Below are 14,669 nucleotides of genomic sequence, written 5' to 3' on the forward strand. Positions count from 1 at the left end.
AAAGCAATATTTAATCTAGATTTAGATCTATCTATATCGATTACTTTCAGTATATTAGTATATCTATTTGTGAAGTAAATAATAATAAGAGCTAGGCTTTATAAGTCTAGAGACCCCATGATGCATAAATATTTTTGACAAATTAGATCGTCTAGATCTAGATTCTACAGTGATAAATTTTGAAAAATAGCGTTACCGAGATCTCCTTAAGTGATACCACAGACCTATATAGACTCTATATAAGGCGACATCTGCATGAGGGCATTTACATCAAGTTCGGCACCTACAGCAGCATATTTAACTTCGGCGCTTACGGTTCTTAGACCTAGGTGCTCTGTAGGAGGCATCAAAGGCTTCTCGAACGCTTCCATCAAAGTGCCTTACACACCATAATGAGCATATTATAGGTAGCCTAGCTATACGGTACACTGCCTTACAAATGTAACCGTGTTCTTCTGCAGGCCGGTGTGGGCAGTAGCACTACTTAACATTCAATGGCATTCAACGACTGCCCCTAGGTCGGACGATCATCCCCCATGGTGGATGACCGCAAGCTAGATGCAAGCCAGATGCGGTCTTTTTTTTTAGGTGCCCCCCCCCCCCTTTTTGCAGGAGCCTATAAATAGACTCCTGTTTGCCCTCACTGGCATAAACGAAAGTAACTGGCTGCAGATGGCCTCTGAAAGAGACGGAGAGCTCTCACGAAAGCAGCGAAATACACATTTGAGACCCAAAGAAAATCCCTTGCTGAAGCACTGAAGGCATGTAGAAAAGGGAATGTGGCATTCAATTGGGGCTTCGGAAAATACTTTTTTTTCCCCAAGGCCTTAAACTGATGGTATGAAGAAATGTATTTGGTGTCTTATATCGTGTCATTAAGATTAAAAGGGGGGGGGGGGGGGCGGGTCACAGCCGAAATATTATATCGATTGAATTGAGAAGCCTAAGAAAAGTCAATAGAGTGTACGAAGGACTAACTTTTTTCTTTTGTCCAGGAAAGGGGGGGGGAGCGGATAATTGAAAGTGCTTTTAAATTAACGGGCCCAAAATATGAGTGCGTATATGTGTCGGGGGCGCATTATGGAGCGGGTCTATCCAAAATCAAGTCAAAAGTCTATGTCTGAGAAATAGCGATGCGCAGGTTGAAAAAAATGAGGGTTCCAGAGAGAGAGAGGGGGAGGGGAAGTCCACACAAATGTGGCCTATTTATTAGATAAAGAAAAGAAATAACAATGGGCTGTTCCGGCCATAATTATCAATATAAAGCCTGGGAACAAAGCAACGGGCGTAGCCGGTGTGTAGCCGGGGCATGAGCGTAGCCAGGATTTTTTTCGGGGAGGGTTTTGGGAGGGGGGATTCCCCCCGATCCCCCCCCCGGAAAAAATATATATATGTGTGTGTGTGTGTGTGTGTACATAATTAATCTTTATTACATTCTGACCCTTTCGGAAGACGTTTATTGTTTATTGTAGACTCCCCGCCCTTGCTAGCAAGGGGGTCTGGGGGAGTTCGCAGTGCTCCCCAGCCCGGGGCGAAGCCCCGCCACCGAGCACTATTTCTGGTATTGAAAGCCAACAAAATGCATATTCTGAGGTATCTACATTGCATTATCTTGCTATTAAAAAGTTTTATTTCAAAAACCTAATTCTTACTAACTTAGACCCTCTCGCGCCGTTCGGCGCATTTTCCGGCAAGCTGTTTCCGCAACTCTTATTTTGCGTAATTCATTTTGTCGGAGAACATGTCCCGCAAAACCTCATGCGACGCTCTGTCACAAACTTACTAAGGATTTGACTCCCAGTTCAGCATATGATTTCTTTGATTTAGATTCGATCTCTATGACTGACTCCTAAAATCTGTCTTAGCCATTTTTGTTGAGACACATTTAATGATTTTCAATTTCGGCAGATGACTATTCACACTGTATTAATGGAGCCCAAGCCACTAGTAGAAATTTGTAACCTTTCTTGACTACGCTCTTGGAATTACATGCCTGTATTTCGCTTTAGATTTTATATCGAAAAGGAAAGTTTTTTCGTCAAATCATCTGTTGAGGGGTTTTAAACTAAGAAGTCTCTGGAGTTTTTTTGTTTTGTTTTTAATTCAAAACCCCATTTAGCTACGATCATAGAATTTGGTGACTGTAGTTTCCTTTAAAATAATATTGAAGAGAGAGGTTTTCAACTCTAAACGCTCTGTATGGGAATTTTAAACTCAAAACCATCTGGAGGGGTTTTAAACTTTAAAGAAAAAGCCATCTGGAGGAGGGGGATTTAAACTCAAAACCCCTTTGGCTACGCTCATAGATTTTATAGTGTGTAATTTGCTTTTTTTTTATATTGAAGAGGTACTTTTTAGTTTCAAACCCCAACTGGAAAAAAAAAAGGGGGGGGGGGTTAAAACTGAAAACCCTTTTGGCTATGCTCATAGAATTTTGAGTGTGAAATTTGCATTTTTTATATTGAAGATGGGGTTTATCGTAAATTTTGGAGGGACTTTTAAAATCAAAATCTTCCTCAACTGTGCTGTTGGAATTTGGGGATTGTTGTTTGCATTTTTTTTTGTTTTGTTTTATAGCAGAGGTGGATTTAACTGCAAAAACCTTTGGTAGTGGGTTTTAAACTCAAAGCCCCCCTGGTAGAGAGTTTGTATCTCAAAACCCCCTGATAGTTTTTTTTTTAAATCTCAAAACCCCCTGGTAAGGGGATTTAAACTCAAAACCCCCTGGTAGAGGGTTTTTAACTCAAAACCCCCCTGGTAGAGGGTTTTTAACTCAAAACTGCCTCGGCTGTGCTGTGGTAAGTGATGATTTAGTATTAAAATTTCACCTAAAATAAACAAAATGAAAGCAAAAATCAGTCACTTAATTGTAGACTTCCATTTTGGTCACTGTAGTGAGCTTCTGGTTTTCCCAAACTCTTGGCCTGAGTCTAGCGAAGGTCGAGGCAGCCTTCCCTATGTGTTTTTTTTTTTATTATTTCCTCTTCTAGAGACAGATAATCTTGAATTGTGGATTCCAGATAGCAGAATTCATTTACGGCGTCCAGCTTGTTATCGTCTATGAGGATGGAGGAAGGTGCTGTAGCAGGTGGTCCCATAACGTTTGTTTTCTTCGTGCTAATAGTTAAGCCATATTCTTTACAGGCCTGAGAGAAGCGGGACATCAGTGACTGGAGTTCCTCTTGTGTGTGAGCCACTACCGCTGCGTCATCCGCGAATATCATATCTCTTACGAGGGTGGTTCTGATTCTAGTATTAGCCATATTGGCTAATATTAGTATTGGCAATATTTAGGAGTTTGACATATCTGGAATGGAGATATAGATGCCTTCGGTGGATTTGTCAAACGCGTTGTGGATTAGCAGTGAAAATAGTATTCCAAAGAGGGTTGGGGCCAGGACACATCCTTGTTTAACTCCGCTGTTTATACTGAAACTTTCGGAGCTGGCACCGTTGGATTGCACTGTACCCATCATATTTTGGTGGAAAGCTTCTGGTTTTCCCAAACACTGCTTCTTCTAACACCTCTAGACCACATGAATACCTTACGTAACACGCTCGGGCGAATTTTATTATAGAATTCACACAATTTGTATACGAATTTATTACTTATGTTAAAAATATATACTAATTATTTATATTTCAACCTATTTTTAGATTATTTCGCCCCCCCCCTCTAGTATGTTGGCCGATTTGGTGGGGTCGGGAGGGGGCGATGGTATCATTGCCGCTCCCCCCATACACTTTCGAGTGGGGGGGGGCGGTCCAATTTGTTTATAGAAATCACAGCTTGCTAACAGAATCAATTAAATATCCATATGACTAAAACTTGTTATTGATATTTTAACCGATCTTTATATTATGTCGTTCCCTGTTTGCCGACTGCTGGGGGGGGGGCGAATACCTCTACTGACCTTCCCACATAAACCCTTTGAGTGGGGGGGGGTCCGTTTTTATGGAGAAATCATAGTTTGTGAACAAAATTAATTGAATTAATATATAACTTTTATATTATGTCGCTCCCTTTCTGGTATTGTGGCCGATTCGGTGGGGTTGGGGGGAGGGCGATTGCCTGTACTTCCCTCCCCACTCTAGCTCTCTGAGTGTTGGGGGGGGGGGCGGTCCTATTTTTGTGGAGAATCATAGTTTGTGAACAAAATTAGTTAAATATATAAATATATATTTGAGTCTGGTGTGAATGTACACTTTGGTTTCTTATAGTTATAATGTTTTTTGTTTGGTGTAATGCACAAATTGTAAGACAAATTTCCTTACGGATAATAAAGATTATTATTATTATATAAACTACGTATTGATATGTGACCCATTGTATATTATGTCGTATCACACTGGCCACACTCTAATCTCAAATTGTATCATTAGTAAATTTAAATGAAAAATGTCACTCTACCGCCCCTCCCATTTCCAGACAGACTTTATGTAATTTCACAAGAATTTATCATAATTATTTTAAAAAAGACTTTGCATAGGAAAAGTTAGAATTTAAACGAAATTTTTCAATATAAGAGTCATGATTGAGATGAGTTCTAAACTCAAATAGTATCTTCTTAGTCGCCTTTTTCCAACCTTTACTCAATCTGATATTTTTCTAGTTGAATAAATTTGGGACTATAAGTCACAATTTATACTATTTATCGAATAATTTTTTTTTCGGCGGCGATCCTCAAAGCCAAAATCTAAATATGTGGGGTATCTTATCTTTTCAAGGAACAAATCGGTTTTATTTGCAATGTATTTAGGGCCTATAAGCTCATATTAGAATATTTTTCAAGTACAACATTATTCGAAAAGTCCTTTTTTAATAGTATGAATAATGAGCTTTAGGTCAGGAGAATGCGTTTCTGCATTGAAGAATGCAAGAAAACGCTTTTGTCCATTGATGAATAATGAGCTGTAGATGTCAGGAGAATGCGTTTCTGCAATGAACAATGCAAGAAGATGCTTATGGCGTCGGGGCTTCGCCCCGAACTCCATGATAAATAATTAGTTGTACTTGTCAGGAAAATGCGTTTCTGCAGTGAAGAATGCAAGAAAACACTTTTGTCGTCGAGGCTTCGCCCCGAACTCCATTGGTGTATAATGAGCTGTAGATGTCAGGAGAATGCGTTTCTGCAATGAAGAATGCAAGAAAACGGTTTTGGCGTCGGGGCTTTGCCCCGAACTGCACTAATGAATAATGACCTGTACTTGTCAGGAGAATGCGTTTCAGCAATGAAAAAAGCAAGAAAACGCTTTTGTCGTCGGGGCTTCGCCCCGAACTCCATAGAAGTATAATGCGCTGTAGATGTCAGGAGAATGCGTTTCAGCAGTGAAAAAAGCAAGAAAACGCTTTTTGTCGTCGGGGCTTAGCCCCGAACCCCACTAGCTAGCGCTGCCCCAGTTGTTTTGTTTTTCGCCGAAGGTTGAGAAATGCTGCTTTTTTTATTCTCATATATATATATATATATATATATATATATATATATATAATATATATATATATATATATATATATATATATATATATTATAAAGTAGAATGTGAGGGGTATGTATGTATGTATGTATGTTACTTATAGACATCAAAACCGCTTGACCAATCTTGATAAAACTAGGCAGGAATGTTCCTTGGGTACCAACTTAGACCTTAGTGAATGTATTGTAGCCCTAAAACAAACGTAAGACCCTCAAAAAAAATAAAGTTGTCCGACTCTATTACAGCTATAGTATTTTATGGATCTAGGCCATGTCTACAATGTTGACATGAGAAAAGATAGAAAGGATTTAGACCTAGATCTAATTTTAAGAAATACACTTTGCGCAGATAGTTTTTTACTTTGACACATGAAAAGACAAAAGAAGATCCATTGATTTCATTATATAATAAAATTAACCTTCAATTTTGTGTTTCAAAAGCATTTTTTACATTAATTAGTTCCTTATATCTGTGATTACAGATTTCCTGACGAACATTCTTTCATTAGACAATTCCGTAATGAATCGCGTACTAAATATTAATTCGTTTAATTGTTTACTTTATAATCCCATCCCTAGATCTAAAACTCTAATTCAACTCTAAGATGATAAAACTTCTCTTCGCACATATAGTTTTATACTTTAACACATAAACATATTAATTAAAGTCCATTCATTTCATATTTTGATCAAATAAACATTCAAATTTGGTTTTCAAAAGCTACATTCGCCTACGAAAGCTGCGAAACCGAGTTGAGATAGGCCTAGATCTATATTCATTCATGAATCGCGTACTAAATATAATTTCGTTTAATTGTTCACTTTATAATCCCATTCATTTAACAAAGCTATCGCTCTTTTCGTTTTTAATAGATAAGAATGTATCGACTTCGGGTAAACCCATTTTCGCAAACCTAATTTTATTTTCGTAGCGAAAGAGAAATAACGTGAAAGGATCATTAGCTAAGTTTAACATACATATAAATCCAATCCACTAGATTATTCAAAAGCATTTTTTACATAAATTAGTTCCTGATATCTACAGATTTCCTGGCGAACATTCTTTCATTAGACATTACCAAATGGTTACACATTAACACATCTCTCTTCTGAGGTCTGAGTCTATTCCTAGGCCTAGGTCTAAAACTCTTACTGAACTCTAAGATGATAAAACTTCTTTTCGCAAAGATAGTTTTATGCTTTAACACATAAACATACTAATTATTGTCCATTCATTTGATATTTTAATCAAATTAACATTCAAATTTGTTTTTCTAAAGCATTTTTAATACATTCGTTCGCTGTTCGCTAAAGCTGCGTAGCCGTGTTGAGATAGGCCTATATTCATTCATGAAAAAAAGTTCACGCATGCGCAGCACAGAACTCTAGATTAGTGTAGATTTAGATCTACGTCTACCTCAAGATCTACTTTATACTTTATACACATGAACATGCACAATTTAGTCTATTCATCTCAAATTTTAATCAAATATATGTAGGCCTACAAGCAAATGTTTTAATTTGAAAAAAAAATGGATTTAATTAAGCCTATTAGCTATTTTGATTTGATAGCTTCATTCACACTATTTTTACATTGACACATTCGCTTTACTTATTACATTATTATTTCGTTTAATTGTTTACAAAACACTCTCAGTGACTATATCGAAAGTAATGCGCAAATAAAGACCCGCGGGTCGCGGGTAACATATGTCTAGTATATTATAAAGTAGAATGTGAGGTGTATGTATGTATGTATGTATGTATGTATGTATGTTACTTATAGACATCAAAACCGCTTGACCAATCTTGATAAAACTAGGCAGGAATGTTCCTTGGGTACCAACTTAGACCTTAGTGAATGTATTGTAGCCCTAAAACAAATGTAAGACCCTCAAAAAAAATAAAGTTGTCCGACTCTATTACAGCTATAGTATTTTATGGATCTAGGCCATGTCTACAATGTTGACATCAGAAAAGATAGAAAGGATTTAGACCTAGATCTAATTTTAAGAAATACACTTTGCGCAGATAGTTTTTTACTTTGACACATGAAAATACAAAAGAAGATCCATTGATTTCATTATATAATAAAATTAATCTTCAATTTTGTGTTTCAAAAGCATTTTTTACATTAATTAGTTCCTTATATCTGTGATTACAGATTTCCTGACGAACATTCTTTCATTAGACAATACCGTAATGAATCGCGTACTAAAAATTAATTCGTTTAATTGTTTACTTTATAATCCCATCCCTAGATCTAAAACTCTAATTCAACTCTAAGATGATAAAACTTCTCTTCGCACAGATAGTTTTATACTATAACACATAAACATATTAATTAAAGTCCATTCATTTCATATTTTGATTAAATAAACATTCAAATTTGGTTTTCTAAAGCTACATTCGTTTACGAAAGCTGCGAAGCCGAGTTAAAGGCCTAGATCTATATTCATTCATAAATCGCGTACTAAAAATTAGTTCGTTTTATTGTTACTTTATAATCCCATCCCTAGATCTAAAACTCTAATTCAACACTAAGATGATAAAACTTCTCTTCGCACAGATAGTCTTATACTTTAACACATAAACATATTAATTAAAGTCCATTCATTTCATATTTTGATCAAATAAACATTCAAATTTGGTTTTCTAAAGCTACATTCGCCTACGAAAGCTGCGAAACCGAGTTGAGATAGGCCTAGATCTATATTCATTCATGAATCGCGTACTAAAAATTATTTCGTTTAATTGTTCACTACATAATCCCATTTATTTAACAAAGCTATCGCTCTTTTCGTTTTTAATAGATAAGAATGTATCGACTTCGGGTAAACCATTTTCGCAAAACTAATTTTATTTTCGTAGCGAAAGAGAAATAACGTGAAAGGATCATTAGCTACGTTTAACATACATCTAAACCCAATCCACTAGATTATTCAAAAGCAAATGTTTTAATTTTAAAAAATGGATTTAAGCCTATTAGCTATTTTGATTTGATAGCTTCATTCACACTATTTTTACATTGACACATTCGCTTTACTTATTACATTATTATTTCGTTTAATTGTTTACAAAACAGTGACTATATCGAAAGTAATGCGCAAATAAAGACCCGCGGGTTGCGGGTAACATATGTCTAGTATACTATATTATAAAGTAGAATGTGAGGTGTATGTATGTATGTATGTATGTATGTATGTATGTTACTTATAGACATCAAAACCGCTTGACCAATCTTGATAAAACTAGGCAGGAATGTTCCTTGGGTACCAACTTAGACCGTAGTGTATGTATTGTAGCCCTAAAACAAACTTAAGACCCTCAAAAAAAATAAAGTTGTCCGACTCTATTACAGCTATAGTATTTTATGGATCTAGGCCATGTCTACAATGTTGACATGAGAAAAGATAGAAAGGATTTAGACCTAGATCTAATTTTAAGAAATACACTTTGCGCAGATAGTTTTTTACTTTGACACATGAAAATACAAAAGAAGATCCATTGATTTCATTATATAATAAAATTAACCTTCAATTTTGTGTTTCAAAAGCATTTTTTACATTAATTAGTTCCTTATATCTGTGATTACAGATTTCCTGACGAACATTCTTTCATTAGACAATTCCGTAATGAATCGCGTACTAAATATTAATTCGTTTAATTGTTTACTTTATAATCCCATCCCTAGATCTAAAACTCTAATTCAACTCTAAGATAATAAAACTTCTCTTCGAACAGATAGTTTTATACTTTAACACATAAACATATTAATTAAAGTCCATTCATTTCATATTTTGATCAAATAAACATTCAAATTTGGTTTTCTAAAGCTACATTCGATTACGAAAGCTGCGAAGCCGAGTTGAGATAGGCCTAGATCTATACTCATTCATGAATCGCGTACTAAACATTATTTCGTTTAATTGTTCACTTTATAATCCCATTCATTTAACAAAGCTATCGCTCTTTTCGTTTTTAATAGATAAGAATGTATCGACCTCGGGTAAACCCATTTTCGCAAAACTAATTTTATTTTCGTAACGAAAGAGAAATTACGTGAAAGGATTATTAGCTAAGTTTAACATACATTTAAATCCAATCCACTAGATTATTCAAAAGCATCTTTTACATAAATTAGTTCCTGATATCTGTGACTACAGATTTCCTGGCGAACATTATTTCATTAGACATTACCAATGGTTACACATTAACACATCTCTCTACTGAGTCTATTCCTAGGCCTAGGTCTAAAACTCTTATTGAACTCTAAGATGATAAAACTTCTTTTCGCAAAGATAGTTTTGTGCTTTAACACATAAATATACTAATTATTGTCCATTCATTTCATATTTTAATCAAATTAACATTCAAATTTGTTTTTCTAAAGCATTTTAATACATTCGTTCGCTGTTCGCTAAAGCTGCGTAGCCGTGTTGAGATAGGCCTATATTCATTCATGAAAAAAGGTCACGCATGCACAGCACAGAATGAACTCTATAAAAGCCAATGTTTAACTCTAGATTAGTGTAGATTTAGATCTATGTCTACCTCAATATATACTTTATACTTTATACACATGAACATACAAAATTTAGTCTATTCATCTCAAATTTTAATCAAATATATGTAGGCCTAGAGCAAATGTTCTAATTTGAAAAAAAAAAAAAAGATTTAAGCCTATTAGCTATTTTGATTTGATAGCTTCATTCACACTATTTTTATATTGACACATTTGCTTTACTTATTACATTATTATTTCGTTTAATTGTTTACAAAACACTCTCAGTGACTATATCAACAGTAATGCGCAAATAAAGACCCGCGGGTCGCGGGTAACATATGTCTAGTATATATATATATATATATGTTTGCATATATGTATTTATGTATGTATGTGTGTGTGCGCGCGCTGTACGCACGTTTATGCATAGGGTTAGGGTTTACTTGGCGTTAGGGTTAGGGTTTGGAAAAAATCGCCCCCCCCCCCCACCACTCCAAAGTTCTGGATCCGCTAGTGGCCAGAGCTAGACGAGCGGTCAACCGTGACGAGTGACAGTACACGCCAGTTCGGTGAGGACCTGTGTTGTAAATATTACGCACGCAAGTCACGGCGAATGTGATTAACCAAAGTGGTCAAGCGACGTTCCATCCGGTTCTAGAAGGCCTGTAGGGACCCTATATAGAGCGAAATATGTCAAGAGTCAAGTCGCTTCAAGTTACCTCGCAATTTCACAAGTACGAGGCAAAGTCAGTCAGGCCTCGGACTGAACAGAGAAAAAATGGAAGAAAACAATTGTTTGTAACATACGCAAGTCAAAACTGTAACAAAGAAACATATTTATATAAAGAAATAAATGTGCTTTTTCTTTGGCATATTTTGTAGTAATAATCATCTACAAATTAACCAAATGTTCATCCATAACCAAATTTAAATGGTTTTAATAGTGACAATGTTTTTGTTTACATTCTGTAACCCAGCGATGCCCTACATAAATCGACCTTCGGGCCATTTTAATTCCCGATACTGGTGTCGCGGGCCACATAAACGAAAAGCTGCTAAAACGAAATATAATTGGCCCTAAACTATTTTATTAGAAATCCACGGGTCTAGTTATTCTAGTACTAACATTCATTTTTTCATGCGTCAGAAAACGGCTTCATTTCTCTACTAAAAATATGAGCAACAGTGTAGCGAGTTTTACCAAAGAGTCATTTTCTTGTTTCTTTTCTGTAAAATTCTCATGAATCTTCCAATGTCTTGACGAAGTTTAACAATCTTTTAATTCGCGACCATAGAAATAAATAAATATAAACTGGCCGAAGGAAGTAACTTCATGTAACTTGAAAACATGTATATCTATAATATTGTATTAGGATTTCCGAATGGACCTCATTCACCAATCGTAAACAAACAACATTTAATCACGTGATCTTATTGATAAAACAATAAAAAAAAACCGGTCATGTGACAACCATCATGAATTAAACATGAGATCGTAAATTATAGGGAGGAGATAGAGCACCAAGTGGCTAAATGTTGTTTGTTTACGATTGGTGAATGGGGTCCATTATGAAAAATTGCATGATCTTCATTCTTAGATTTAAAAAAAAAACACTAGTGAAAATAATGTAATACTTATATAGGTTATGGCTGAAATATATATGAATACTTAACTTTTATACTGCTCATAAATGCTGTATAATAAAGTACACAAAATTGCAAGTCACAAATTTTCGTTTCATAATAAAACTCTTTAATCGGCCAGTCTATATTTATTTATGTCTATGTTCGAGACTCATACCAAGAATGACGTCAAATTTGTGTTATAATGCCGCGTATGTGTTGTTCTTTTTTAAAATAGCCCCTCTTTATTTACAAATCAAATAAATTGGCTTATTATCATGTTCCACATAGAAATAAAGGTCCTTTCACTTTTTTTTTTTTTGTGGTAGATTCTACATTAAAAGTCCCATTCCATAAACACACAAATGTTAACGGTCATGGTACCAATCAATCGGAGAAAAATTGAGGGCCCTAACGTAGGTAAAGAGATATTTTTCAACCTTGCTGGGGGAGAGGTAAGCGGATTTTTACACTTTTTGAAGACATTTTGGCGGGCCGGATGGAACCACGTCGCGGCCGGATCTGGCCCGCGGGCAGTATTTTGCGCACCATTGCTGTAATCCATAACTATACCAACTAGTAACAAAACTAAAATAGATTTGATTTCTAGTTTTTGTAGAATCTATGTAACAATATGACTATCTGTGAGCCGAGTCTGGCAAAAATTACTGGGGACTGACAAGGTATACAGTTGTGCCCCTTGAAATTGTCCAAGGTAAAAACAATTTAAAGCTAGCATGCAACCACGTGGGCAACACCTCGTGACTGTAAAGAGACTAAAACTAAAGATTAAACAAAATTATTAATCGATGCAAAGTCACTGTATTTAGTCTCAGTATTCAGTTTGTATTATACTATTCCAATTGTTGAAAGATTAAATTCAGTCTCAAGATTCCATTCACTCTCTCGTGCTCTCTTCTCATTTTCCCTTGGTTACCAGTTACGCTAATTCTAGGTTGTAAATGATTAAATTAAACTATTTCATAACTTATAACAGATTTCCCGCGGCCTCCTGATTTACCAAGAGCTCCTGAAAATCTGAAATTGCAAAAAAATATACGAAAAAGTCATAGAAACCTCCAGAAATTATTAAAATCTTTAGAAAACTCATACAAATCTCCAGAAATATATGGACAAAAATTATCATTTTGGGGTTTCATTCAATATGGAAAATGCCAATCCTATGCGCGATAAAAAAAAAACGGCGCATTATGCAATACCCTTAATTGTGGAATCTGGTAAAAGAAGCTTCTCGCGCCTCAAACTAATGAAGAATTACTTTAAATCAACAATTCTCGTTGATAGATTGAAACATTTGGTAATTCTTGCTATTGAGCGTGATCTATGTAGGAAATACAATTTTTATGATGTACTGTATGACTTCGCTACACGCAAGGCTCGTAAAGTAATTCTGTACGTAGTAAAGAATGAATAAAATGCAAATACAATTTTTTTTCTAATTCAAACTCTTTATTTTCACTTATTATCCGTATGCCTACCCAAACTACTGCAATTGGACTCCGCGAAATCCGTTCCGCATAGGGCCCCACAATGGTTAAGTCTGGCCCTGCTATTTAGTGACTGGTGAATACAGAGTAGGTTATTTGTTCTCCCTCCCCTCTTTTTTTTTTTTCGCCGCTAAAAATACGTGGGGTAACTCTAGTCCGACTTGCAGTAATAAAAGAGTGATCTTCGTGACTTCTTGGTTACAATGGTTAAGTCCGGCCCTGCTATTTACTTTATTACTTGTTCTCCCCTCCCTCCTTTTTTTTCGCCGCTAAAGTGGGGTAACTCAAGTCCAATTGCAGTAATAAAAGAGTGATCTTTCCTTTACTTCCCGGTGTCCAAACTGTTGAGCGATGAAGAGCATTATATATTAGATTGTAAGAATCATAGACTATATATATATATTCAGGACTGCCAACACTAAGGGTAACTAAGCATAAGTTTCGTTCAACTCCAAAATGTGAGACGAGGTACTTCCGGTATAAACTTATTTTATGACATTCACGATGTTTGAATGATAATGTCAGCTTGGATAATATATTTCTCTTTTCATCACATTTGACAATTTCTTTTTACATTGTATACTATTAATATGAGTTAAATAAGCGATTAATGAAAGAGTCAATACAGTTTTGAGAGTGTCATTTATTACTTAGGTAGCCTATAGGCCCAGGATCGCAGTGGGCCCCGCGCTTTCATAGGTCCCGCGCTAATTCTATGTGTAATTATTAATTGCAAAATATATACGGAAAATTCCTGGAAATGTTCAGCACTTATTAAAATCTCCTGAAAAATAGAAAAAATCCTACGCGCAATAAAAAAAGTCATTGTCAGCTTTCATGTAATACAATGTAATGATCGGACGAATTTTCCACATAACCGGAAGTTCCAATACCTTATTTACCTTTATAGTCACTGGCATATAAATATGCTATATGTTGCAAGGTTCGTAAAGTAAATTTAACTTGATCATAATTCTGTACTTAGAAAAGAATGAATAAAATACAAAGCCGAATTTATTTTCTAATACAAAATCTTAATTGTCACTTATTATCCTCAAAGCAAAATCAAAAATAAAATCAGCAGTAATCAGGGACTTGCTATTTACTGTGCCCTAAATGCATGCTCTGAAAATGATATGCAGATCATCGTCAGTGACTTCTCAAGAGCATGCTCAGACTTTGGCCTTACCATTAATACAAAAAGACTGAAGTCTTATAATCTTTTTTGCCTGCTCCAGGGAAAGCCTACTCGGATCCAAGCATCAAGATAAATGGACATGATATAAATGCAGTGGACAGATTCACGTATCTTGGCAGCACACTCTCCAGAAACGGAAAGATCGATAATGAAATCGACCTGCGTATCACCAAGGCCAGTGCATCCTATGGCAGACTGTCTAAAAATGTCTGGAACAGACGAGGTATCACCACAAATACAAAGCTAGGGGTCTATCGAGCTGTCATCCTTTCTACATTGCTCTATGCCTAAGAAACGTGGACAATGTACAGAAAACATGCAAAGAAACTGAACCACTTCCACATGACATGTCTAAGAAA

The sequence above is a fragment of the Biomphalaria glabrata genome, chromosome 9 (assembly GCF_947242115.1).
Source record: "Biomphalaria glabrata chromosome 9, xgBioGlab47.1, whole genome shotgun sequence".
Taxonomy (NCBI): Eukaryota; Metazoa; Mollusca; class Gastropoda; family Planorbidae; genus Biomphalaria; species Biomphalaria glabrata.